Genomic DNA, 12,140 nt, shown 5'->3' on the forward strand with positions numbered 1-12,140 from the left:
ACAAATACCAAGTATTTACTGAGAAGGGTAGTCCACTTCAAGAGTGAAGTAGCAAGGGACATGCACAACCAGCCGGAGCCCGGTCTGAAAGAAGCGTTCATTTTCCTCTGGTCAGTCCAGAACAGCTGTGTAGGTGAACCAGAATTTCAGTCTCCTCGTTCTAAAGTACTTTCGTACCTCTCACCTTTCCAGAACCACCCCACCCCTTTCCGCTCCTTGCCAAAGGGCTGGGGCCAACTAATTCTGCCCCGAAGTCTCAAGAATCCACCCGGTCCACCCCCTCCCTCCCCCCAGCTCCGGTTCAAGAATGCTCCAGACCACGGGCATTAGGAACGCGGGCCTGGAAAACACGGGGTCACGCGCGGGGCAAGCGCCAAACCGGCCGCAGCTCCGGGAGCGGCGCTGAAGGCGGGGCTGCTACGGGGCGGGGCGGGAGGAGGCCCGGGGGCGGCTTGGGTGTCACCACCAACCCGCTCCGGCCGGAAACTGGCGCTTGTTTCCGGCCGGACGGCCGAAAGCCACCGATCCTGAACCAGCCGCCGGAGTCGGAGTGGCGACCGGGTGTGGAGCAGGCAAAAAGCCACAGAGGGAGGCCAATCCCGATCAGTCCCGTCTGGCTTCAGCTCCAGGTCCTGTGTGGAGCAACAGCCCCGGTCGCAGTGTCCGCCGCCGCCTCCGCCTCCATCGTCGTCGGGGGAGGGGCCGGTCGGACCCGGGGGTCACTGCCGAGGAATGAGGAGAGGCGGCCGGGCCCCGTGCTCCGCCCCGGCCTAGGGCCTTGCCCCGGGAGTCGCGAGGGTAACGGAGCCCCCCGCCCCGACCCCTTTCCCGTCCGCTCCCGCCCCTCCCGCCTCTTCCGACTCCCAAACTCTGCCCCTCTGATCGCCACTGTCCCCCTGCTGCTTTCTGATTGTATCTCACCCGAAGCCATCTCTCCCGGGCACCCCCTCCTCGCCCTGGCCGCTCCTCGCTTCGTCCCAACCTCTTCTCCTTTGCGCCTCCCTTCCACCTGCGTCCCGCGTGTCTGGCCACCCTCCCCGGTTCCTGGCCTCCCCTCCTGAGCTGTGCGGGGCGGTGTGGACGGTCCCCTCTTGTCAGCTAGACTTTCGGGGAGGGATGGCGGAGTTTGTGAGGTGGCTACCGTGCGGGCTCCTAGCCCCCTGGTAGGATAAAAGTTCATCTTAACGTCTCAGTATAAAAGTCAAACGAAAAGACAACAAGCTTGTTCTCCCTGTGGGTAGCCAAACTGAGGTGCGTCCAGTAATGGAGGAAGGGAGCGAAAAAGGTGTGTGTGTGTGTGTGTGTGTGGTGCGCGCGCCTGAGAGATTCTAGGGCACGCTTGTGAACTTTAGAAAAAGGCAAAGTTGCCGTGAGCCGATGGAAACTTTAGAAGCTGATGATGAGTAAGCCGGGGGCTGCGTGATCTCACCCTTCTCATAATTACTAGGTTAACGGTGTGGCTCCGTTCGGGATGGAATGGGATTTGTTTACTGGGCCGGCGTATTTTTAGCTTGTCGGCTCAAAAGGAGCTGCGTTCCGAGGCGCGCGCTCCCCCCTCCTGGTACAGTCTGTCCGCCTAACCTAGGTGGCTTCTCTGGGCGCAATGCACATGTAAAATTTTGAAAGTTAAAGGGAGCTGACAAGGGAAACTGTAAAAATGTTTTCATGTAAAAGGGTTCCTTCCCCCGTCCCCCAATTTTCACAGTTTTCTTTTCATGAATGTAAAGCCAAGGATTAGCAGTCCTTTGGCTTTTTTTTCTCCTGAACTTTTAATAAATACTATAGGAATGCTTTATTTAAAAAATCAGAGGCTGGTCTTTAGCTTCTTGTACTGTTTGGGAGATCTTTGAGGCGTTTGAGTCTCTTTGTCTTTTAGAACCTGTTTCATAGGTGGGAAGGGACAGTGGAGAGAACAGGTGGTAAATCTAGTCCAACAGGGTGACTAATCCCAGTAGTTGAAGGACAGACAGACACACACAGCCAAACATCTTCCATCTGCTTGTTCACTCCCCAAATGCTGGCAACAGCATTCAGGCTGAAACCAGGAGTCTGGAACTCAGTCTGAGTCGCCTATGTGGGTGGCAGGGGCTCAGGCACTTGAGAAATCACCTATTACCTATTGCACATTAGCTAGAGACTGGGACAGAGGACTGGTAGTCTATTGATATTCTGAAAGCTGAACTGCACTGTAAAATAATTGAAATGCATGTTGCTCATCTTCAGGCTGAATAGCAGTCTGTTCTAATTTCCACTATCAACTGGCCTGACTTGGAGCACCTCCCCACCTAAGTGGCCAGTTGCTATGTACTTAGAGATTGCAAGTGCGTACAAATATTAGCTCATGCTAGGGATAATTGAGAAGGTAAATATACGCAAAACATATATTCCAAAACCAAAATAGATTTTGTTTAGATTTTTCCCCGTTTTGGATTATCAGCACCTTTTTGCCAATAATTATCCATTAGCATGAATAATTTAGAATTGAACAGATATCTGCTTTGGACATTATGCATCCAAATAGGGAAGACAGAAGGAAGATAGTTTCCAAACTGTCACTAATTTTTGTTGTTGTTGCCTGATTTGACTTGCTCCTTTCATTTAATATCAAAGACTCTCTTAGAAGAAAAACAGTGCAAAACTTTGCCAAAGAAAGGACTGTGCGCTGACTTGCTGACTTGTGTAAGGCAGGATAAGCAGTAATGAATGCTAATTGTTAGTTGGACTTTGGTGGCCATAGGTCACCAACAATTTGAAATTTTCCCAAAGCTAATTAAATCTCTTTGTTTTGAGATCTCTTATTGAAAAAAGATTTAATTTGGAGAATAAAATCTAATTTTAAGAGTCACAATACCTTCCCAGATCTGGTGACTGTCAGTGATTGCTTTAGCTGTGTGAATTGGATGATATATAGATAATTTGTATTTATAACTGTATATACCAACTTTTCTTTAGTTGAACTGCATATATTATTCTAGGGTGTGGAAATTGAAGAGTTTGAATATACTGAAGAATAACTAGAGCAGCCCAGTAGCTATCACTATTCCATGTTTTTAAAAAATATTTAATTTTTTATTTTTAATTGAAAGACAGAGTTACAGAGAGAGGGAAAGACAGATCTTCCATCTGCTGGTTTACTCCCCAGATGGCCACAACAGCTGGGGCTGGTCCAGGCCGAAGCCAGGAGCTTCTTCCAGGTCTCCCACATGAGTGCAAGGGCCCAAGCACTTGAACCATCCTCTACTGCTTTCCTAGACACATTAGCAGGGAGCTAGATGGGAAGCGGAGCAGCCAGAACTTGAACTGGTGTGTACATGGGTGCTGGCATTGCTGGCAGTGATTTAACTTACAGTTGTGCCACAATGCTGGCCCCACTGTTCATTTCTTTGAAGGTTTTCTTTGGAATATTGGTGATTCAATATATATAACTAGGTGAATTACAGTGGAAAAGTATCAAAAATAAGTTTGGAGATGCTAAGTGCTTCTTGTAAATCTTTGGGGCCCCTAAATATAGCAAGCATTCAGAGGATGCTGACTGAGGTCATCATAATGTGTGTGTGTGTATTTGTATAGTTATTTCTGTGGGGAAGTACCCCTCTCCTTTTCCCAAACACTTGTCCCACCAAAGGGAAAATCCTCAAACAATGTTTTAACGTGTGATCTCAGCTGTATATTTCCTATGAGAACTTAGAAGCTGTGGAATATCAGTCTGGAATCGTCTCAATAGCTCCTGATAAATTTGCATAATTAAGAGTCTGTATAGGGGCTGGCGCTGTGGTATAGTGGGTAAAGCTGCTGCCTGCAGTGTTGGCATCCCATATGGATTCGAGTCCCAGCTGCTCCACTTCCAGTCCACCTCTCCGTTATGGCCTGGGGAAGCAGTTGAAGATGGCCCAAGTGGTTGGGCCCCTGCACCTGTGTGGGAGACCTGGAGGAAGCTCCTGGCTCCAGTTGTTGCAGCCATTTGGGGAGTGAAGCAGCAGATGGAAGACCTCTCTCTCTCTCTCTCTCTCCCTCTCTCTCTCTCTCTCTCTCTCTCTGCCTCTGCCTCTGCCTCTGCCTCTGCCTCTGCCTCTTGGTAACTCTGCCTTTCAAATAAATAAATCAATCTTTAAAAAAATTTGTATAATTGGAACATAGATTCAAGGCAGTTTTTATCATGAATGCTTGAATTCAGTTGATTATTTATTTATTTGAAAGGCAGAGAAGAACAGATAGGCAGATGGACAGAGATCTCTATCCACTGGTTCACTCCAAATGCATTCAGCAGATTGAAGCTGATGTCAGGAATTCTCTTGTGTGGGTGGCAGGGACCCAAGTACTTGAGCCATCATCTGCTGCCTCCCAGGCTTCACATTAACAAGAAACTGGTACTAAGAGCAGGGCCAGGACCCGAACTCAGGCATTCTATGTGAGGTGTGGGTGTCCCAAGTTATGTCTTTTTCATTTTCTTTCTTTCTTTTCTTTTCTTTTTTTTTTTTTTTTTGAAGATTTACTTATTTATTTGAAAGAGAGAGAGGGAGATGGAATCTTTATTGTTTCACTCCCCAGATGGCCCTGGGTTATGTCTTAACTGCTATGCCAGAAGGCTGCCCCTCAATTGATCTCCTCAGTTGATTTTTTTTTAATGTGGCAGAGAAAGGAATTTTATTTTCTTTAAAAAATAAATCTTTGTTGAATAATGTAGAACATCCCTGTGTAGTTCTAATGACTTGAGCTCCAAGCTTCAGTGCAATTTTTGGAGAGAGAAAAGTTACAAAAGACAGTTGTCCTTGTCCTTGTGATCAAGGTGGTGGTGAGGAGGGAGGGTGGTAGGTGGTACGGTAATGGGAAGGCAGACCTTGTTTTGTTAGAAAACAAAACCAAGTTTAATGTGCTGCAGATGGAATATGTAAGAGCTGAGAAAACTTGAAATGACAAAAAAAGAATTGATGTGATAAATTAGAAGAGATTTCTGGGTCAGTAATTGTGAAATTGACTTGGGATGCTATTGATTACTTGTAGTTATGGGCTATGGCATTAGATGGACCTTGGTTCAAATCTTGATTCTGGTTTTTACTATGTGACCTTGGACAAGTTGCTTCCCTACCCTTATCTATGACATAAGCATGAGCATCCAAGTAAATGAAGTAATTATTCTGTTTTAGGACTAAAATAAAGGAAATGATCTTCCTGATGGAAAGTATAGAACGTGCAGAGTACAGTGATGACTGAATGACTACAGTGCATGTGGGGGAATGAATACATGAGAGTGGCTGGAGAGAACGTGGGTTGGTCAAGTCATGAGCAGAGCAGGCAAGAGGGTGGACAGGACTCAGCCAGACTCCGCTGGGTGTTGATAGAAAGGTCAATAGAGTCATTGTAGGTCCTTGAACAAAGGATGGATTTAATGAGAAGTATTGAGCTTTGGTTCAGGAACTTGGGGACAAGTGGGCAGGCACGAGTATATTGTGACTCTTCTGCTTCTCTACTGTCCTGGTCCAAAGGGATAAAGCCAGGAGACAGACTATTCCTTGTAGAAGCTTTTGTTTTTATGTACCTTGTGATGCTGAGCTTGTGCACTAACCTGTGGGAAAGTCTCAAGACTGTCACTGGATTCTCAAGAGCTTATGGTAAGAACAGCATTATGTTTCAAGTGCATTTAACTTGTGGTTTTCTCTGCTCTTGTAGGGAGTATTGGTATGGATAATTCAGAACTTAATGAAGAAATTTCTTGGTTTGAAACGGCATTGTTTTTTTTATTTTTAAATTTTTATTTAATGAATGCATTTTTTTACATAGATATAACTTTAGGAATACAGTGGTTCTTTCCTCCCTGCATTATGTTTTAAGCTGGATTTTAGGTTTTCTTTTTTTGATCATACTGATATTGAAATTAATTTGCATTTCAAAGCCTGTATTACCTGGTAGTGTGGAGAATACACTGATGCTGAAGGATAGTCAGTTGTGGATTAAAGATTTGGCCTTGGGAATCCATGCGATAAATAATCTGTGGACATTGATAAGACTATACTAGTATGTTAATACAGACCCATTTCTTTTCAAAGCCTGGGCGGGTCCAGTGTGGTCTCTCAGGCCGTCCGCCTGATATATACAAAGGTTGGTAGATGATGCCTGTGTTGCAGCCAGGATGAGTCTTCACTCACAATATCTGGAGGAACCTCACTGCATTCTTGTTGCCTTGTTAAAGATTAAGCTGGTTTTCGCAAGGATTGGGGTTTTATAGAGGGTTTTCTGGATATCAGTTTCACTGAAAACCTGTCACATTTTTCCTTTTGAGGGAAACTTGTTTGAAAATATTAAAAAAAAGATAGGAGAAGTGTCCACATTTCAGGAGTAAACAAAAATCATAGAGCTGTTCTTTCAGTCTTTGTTTTTCAGCTGACTGGCTTTCTTCCATCCCTGCTGCCCTCCCCCCACCTCTTTACAGTCATTACAAAACTATGTGTTTGTGATGTCATGAGCACAGGATTATTATTTACCTCCTGAGTCAGGAGATTGAAGAATATCTGAGCTGGAAATCAGAGGTGGAGAGGAATCCCTATATTGGGATTTTCAGTTGCATTTTAAGAGATTATATCTTATTCCTTTTTTTCTTTTGAGGAATAACTTTGGATAGGAGAAATTACTAAACCATTGTTTTTAGTGACCTGCTATGAGTTTTAGTTGTATGCTAAGTACTGTAGAGGATTAGGAAAAGTGATAATTTTGTGCCCTTGGAGAGCTTAAAGTCCAGAGTGAGAGGAATAGAAAGGAGTGAACATCTGTTGAGCCGCTATTAATATTCCAGACGAAATTTTAAAATGTGAAAGTATATTATCAATTATATGGCACAGACTTTTTATACCTTAGGTGTTTTGGTTAGAAGAGTACTCAGGTAACTATATTGAATGGTGTCACAGAGGAATTATAACTTGTTCCATATAAAAAAATCAAGTATATAAGGTATAATGGATGAGGATCAGGAGAGTGACAGCAACAGCAAAATCTTTTTTTTTTTTTTTTTTTTTTGAGCTGAAAGGGATTAAGCAATAGCCTGGAAACAGGATCATCCCTGAGATGTTCTTGGGACAGTGATGAGATGTGAGTAACAGTAATAGTCGTGAAATGAAGTTGGATAGGTTGGTTCGGAGCTTTGTTTATAGGGTGTCTTAAAAAGCCAGGATTGTAAGTTTATATTTTATTTCATTATTTCTTTATTTGAGGAAAGACAGATGGACAGACAGTGCTCCCCCATCTAGTACTGATTGACTCCCCAAATGCCCACAATAGCTGAGGCTGGGCCAGGCCAAAGCTGGGAGCCAGGAACTCAATTCAGGTCTCCCATGTGACTGGCAGGCATTCAACTACTTGAGCCATCACCTGCTGCCTCCACAGTGTGCATTAGCAGGAAGCTGGAATTGGGAGTGGAGCCAGGACTTGAACCAGGCTCTCTGGTATGGGATGTGGGTGTCTTAGCCATTGGGCCAAATACCCACTGTAGTTTATATTTTATATTTTAAGTGTAAAATGTAGAATTGCAAGACACAGGTTGGCTTGGAGGGGAGATTTGACACCTGGGATGTATGAAGTGCTGGGGCCCAAGCTAAGTGTTGTGGAGGGTGAGATGAGATGAGGACAGAGTGTAAAACAGGTTGTAGAGAAAAAAGTGAAATTGCTGAGGACTGAATGCGGGAGATGAGGGAGTGTGAAGAGTTAAATATTACTGACATGTTAAGCCTGAACATCTGAGGCAATGACTGTGATACAGAAGCTCAGAAGTTTCCCATATTTTTAAGTGATAAGTGAATGCGATAAGTTCACTTTGGGATGTGTTGGATTTAAAGTGGCAATGAAATGTCCAAATGAAAGCTCTTCTGATTGTGAGAATTATGGACCTAAAGCTGGGGTAGAGATGGGGGTTAATCAGTTTGGAAATGGAGCTTTGAATTCATTGGCATTGATGGGGTTGGTAGCTGTAACTAAGAGAATGAGCTCTCTGAGGACTGTAGTTTAGGGAAAGAGCAGATAAAACCAAAAACTAACATTTCCCCACTCTTCAAAGCCACCTTAATTGGTTCTTCCTTCTTTCCTGTTTCCTGTACCATTGCTGCCTACTCCATCAATATCTGTTGAGCATTTCCTATCTTTTTTTTTTTTTTTTAAGATTTTATTTTTTTGAAAGACAAAGTCACAGAGAGAGAAAGGAAGAGACAGAGATAGATCTTCTATCTGCTGGTTCACTCCCCAAATGGCCATAGAGGCCTGGGGCTGGGCCAGACTGAGGCCAGGAGCCAGGAGCTTCCCCTGGGTCTCCCATGTGGGTAAAGGGGCCCGAGCACTTGAGTCATCCTCCTCTGCCCTCCCAGGCGCATTAGCAGGGTGCTGAATTGGAAGTGGAGCAGCTAGGACTTGAGCTGGTACTCATTGGGGATGCCAGCACCATAGGCGGCTTAACCCTGCTATGCCACAGTGCTGGCCCTGAGCATCTCCTGTCTTGTAAGCACTGGCCTAGGCACTGGGGAGGTGGAGATGAGTTAGATAAGGTCTGTACCCAGAAGGGGCTTCTGAGTCCAGTGGGAGAAAACAGATGTATCAATGCATAGGTGGTGTGAAGTGTGGTACCCGCTGCAGTAGAAGGAATAGCGGGGAAGGGTGAGTCCAAAGGTCACCTCTGCCTTGGGCACGTGGAGATTGGAAAGAGCTTCCCAGAGGAGACAACACTTGAACGGGATCTGGAAAGATGAGTTAAGAATATACCCTACAGGTGATGGGGAGAAATCCACTCCAGGCTGAGAAAACAGCAAGAACAAAAGCTTAAAGGAATGGAACAGACTTCTTCAGGTAACATTTAAGTAATTATTATGGCTGGAGGACAGGGTTGGAGCGCAGGGATGAGGCTGGAGAAGTAACTCTCACGAGAGTTTTATCTGGTACTGTAATAAATGATGCACCATCTAAAGATCTTAAGCATCATGTGATAAAATAAGGTTCACATCCTGGGAAGGTTATTTCTGTCAGTAGTGCATAAAGTGAATTGAAGAGGGACGAAGCAAAGACCTTTTAATAACTTCATCATGCTTAACTGTAACACACCGTTGAGAGTAATCTTGTTTAGAGCATCATGGAACTGGAGAGGAACAGTAAGCTTTCTTAGTCTTCCTCATTTATTTTCAAATAGAATGCCTGAGGTTTACTCAGGATCACAAAAGTAGTTCGTTGATAGCATGGTCTAGAGTTCAGTCTTCATTGGCTGGCATGTGGTAGATTATTAATAAGTGTGTGTTCATTTCTGTGTTACGTGCCAACTCCCATTCCAGTGTATGTTCCATTTTGCCATTGTGCTGAGACGCAGAGACTTAATATCATTCCATCCTACTGGCCTTTGTAACCAATCCAAAGTGAACATTGGTATTTTCCTGGGTCTGACTGAGGAAAACCTTATCGGAGAGTGCCACTGGGCAGATGGACTTTTGACCTGGAGCAATTGGGTGCCCTGGAGTGGGATGAATAGGAAGTTAAGGTTCTTCAGCTATAATGATTCAGATAAAGAAGAATGTCAAGATATCTTTTTTGTTGAGTGTATACATGTATTTATCTCTATTGCTAAATTCCCTTCAAGTTCTTTTCTTTTTAAAATTTATTTTTATTTACATGGCAGAGTTACATACATACAGAGAGAGAGAGAGAGAAATCTTCCATCTGCTAGTTTACTCCCCACCTTGCTACAATGGCCAGGGCTGAGCCAGGCCAAAGCCAGGAGGCAGGAACTACATCCTGGGCTCCCGCATGGATGCAGGGGCCCAGACATTTTGGTTGTCCGTGGTAGCTTTCCCAGGCACATTAGCGGAGAGCTGGATTGGAAGTGGAATAGCTGGGACCTGAACCCATACCCATATAGGATGCTGGCATTGCAGTAGCCGCTTTACCTGCTATGTCATGACACTGGCCCCATTTCAAGTTTTCTTTTTTTTTTCTTTTTTTTAAGATTTATTTTATTTATTTGAAAGAGTTACAGAGAGAGGTAGAGACAGAGAGAGAGGTCTTCTATCTGCTGGTTCACTCCCCAGATGGCCGCAACGGCCGGAGCTGCACCAATCCGGAGCCAGGAGCCAGGAGCTCCCTCCTGGTCTCCCACGTGGGTACAGGGGCCCAAGGACTTGGGCCATCTTCTACTGCTATCCCAGGCCATAGCAGAGAGCTGGATTGGAAGAGGAGCAGCTGGGACTAGAACCAACACCCATATGGGATGTTGGCCCTTCAGGCCAGGGCTTTAACCCACTGCACCACAGCACTGGCTCCCCAAGTTTTCTTTTTAAAGTTTTAAATTGTGCCACTGAAGCTTATTAAAAGAAATTGATAAATTGGATACTAATAGAAAGGATATCTAAAAAGCAAGAGTTGTCATCAGTATAGGATTCTAAATCTTTCTTCCCTGTATCTATTGGAGTTTTTTGGGGAGAAATCGTTTGGTTTTTTTTTTTTTTTTTTTTTTTTTTTTTTTTTTTTTTTGACAGGCGGAGTGGACCGTGAGAGAGAGAGACAGAGAGAAAGGTCTTCCTTTGCCGTTGGTTCACCCTCCAATGGCCGCCGCGGCCGGCGCGCTGCGGCCGGCGCACCGCGCTGATCCGATGGCAGGAGCCAGGAGCCAGGTGCTTTTCCTGGTCTCCCATGGGGTGCAGGGCCCAAGCACCTGGGCCATCCTCCACTGCACTCCCTGGCCACAGCAGAGAGCTGGCCTGGAAGAGGGGTAACCGGGACAGAATCCGGCGCCCCGACCGGGACTAGAACCCGGTGTGCCGGCGCCGCTAGGCGGAGGATTAGCCTAGTGAGCCGCGGCGCCGGCCCAAGAAATCGTTTGGTTTTAAAGCACTAAGTGAGAGTCTGGATTTTGTGTTTTGGTCATTTTTGCTGGATGAGAATAAAAGAACAAGATAGAATATCTCTTAAAGTCCCCAGATTGGCGGGCAGGGGAAGGGGAAAGAGAAGGAGAAGATGGGAGGATGGAAGGGTAGATGCTTTCAATTGATAGGCCTTTCTCAACACTGGACTGAGTGGTGGTTTCTTTATTCTTTTCTCTGACTTTTGTCATCATCTTCCCCAGAGAAGGGCCTTGATTTGGAAATTGTCCACTTTAGCAGAGCTGCCAATTCTTAATTCTTTCTCAAGTGGGCAAGGGTACATTTTGTTTTTGTTTATGAGTGTTTGGGGGAGGGGAGGCACAGAATAGTCACTCACAGCAAGTCCTTATCTCAATTCCGATGCTACTGGAAGTTCTCTTGGCTTTGTTTTGGGGGAGATGACTTGGTTACAGTGGCATTTAAGTTATGTAGGAAGGTGGTTCTCATTCCCCTCAGCTATCTGATTGGGGGTGGCAGTAACAACTTCCCTCTTGTCCTTTATTATCAGCCTGCAGTCCACCTTGTTCTCGGTTCCTCCTTCCAACTGTGCTCGCTGTGTGTGGGATGTGAAGGCTCCTCTTCTACTTAAAACAAAACCAATCATGTGGTCTCCTAGATTTAAAGAAGTCAACCCACCCCTGACTGCTCTTTTTTATTAATGATTCCTCTCTTCCATTTACCTAGTCCTTTCTTTTAAATTTTTACATAATAATCAAGCATCTACAAAAATTCAGGGTTAAAAAATTCTAATGATTTTGATGCTACAATTCTAATTTAGTGGGTGTTAACGTTCTGTCATATTTGTTTTAGATCTCTCATTCTCTGTAATGTTAGATACACCTAAAGGCTCACCCTTCATCCTTTCCCTTTTGCTCTTTCTCAGGGAATGACTACTGCCTTGAGTTGGTTTGCATTATTCCACTTCATGTTCTATACTTAACCCTCTATGAGTTATTTGTTCATAAAAAACATGCAGTTTTGTTTTGAAATGGTACATAACTAGCTTCATACTGTAATTATCCTCTTGCAGCTTTTCTCTCAACATTCTCTTAGATGTATCTGCACATGGACTCTAGTTGATTCAATCACTTCATCTCTAAACCTGTTTGTTCGATTGCATTTCCTGCTTGCCCTGTTTTTTTTTTTTTTTTTTTTTTTTTAAGAAGCCTACCTATCCTTAAACACCCAGTGTGAATGATCTCTCCCATGAAAATGTTCCTACATGGTTTTTCTTCCACGATATCTGGTATTTCCCACTTCTGA

At 44.6% G+C, this 12,140-nt stretch overlaps 1 protein-coding gene across 7 annotated transcripts in view; it reads left to right on the forward strand.

The window, feature by feature from the left end:
• Window positions 1-477: 477 nt before the first annotated feature.
• OTUD7B (OTU deubiquitinase 7B) overlaps window positions 478-12,140 on the forward strand; it is a 67,655-nt gene continuing 55,992 nt past the window's right edge. For 2 of the 7 annotated variants that reach the window (XM_017345918.3, XM_070077758.1), the window contains exon 1: window positions 542-798. The gene's annotated coding sequence lies outside the window, so the exon portion shown is untranslated. Of the gene's footprint in view, window positions 799-5,503; window positions 5,610-12,140 lie in introns of those variants that run through there. The other 5 variants (XM_051858712.2, XM_070077757.1, XM_070077754.1 and 2 more) reach the window with 5 other exon arrangements.

This window comes from Oryctolagus cuniculus, chromosome 7 (genome assembly GCF_964237555.1).
Source record: "Oryctolagus cuniculus chromosome 7, mOryCun1.1, whole genome shotgun sequence".
In the NCBI taxonomy this organism is placed as follows: Eukaryota; Metazoa; Chordata; class Mammalia; order Lagomorpha; family Leporidae; genus Oryctolagus; species Oryctolagus cuniculus.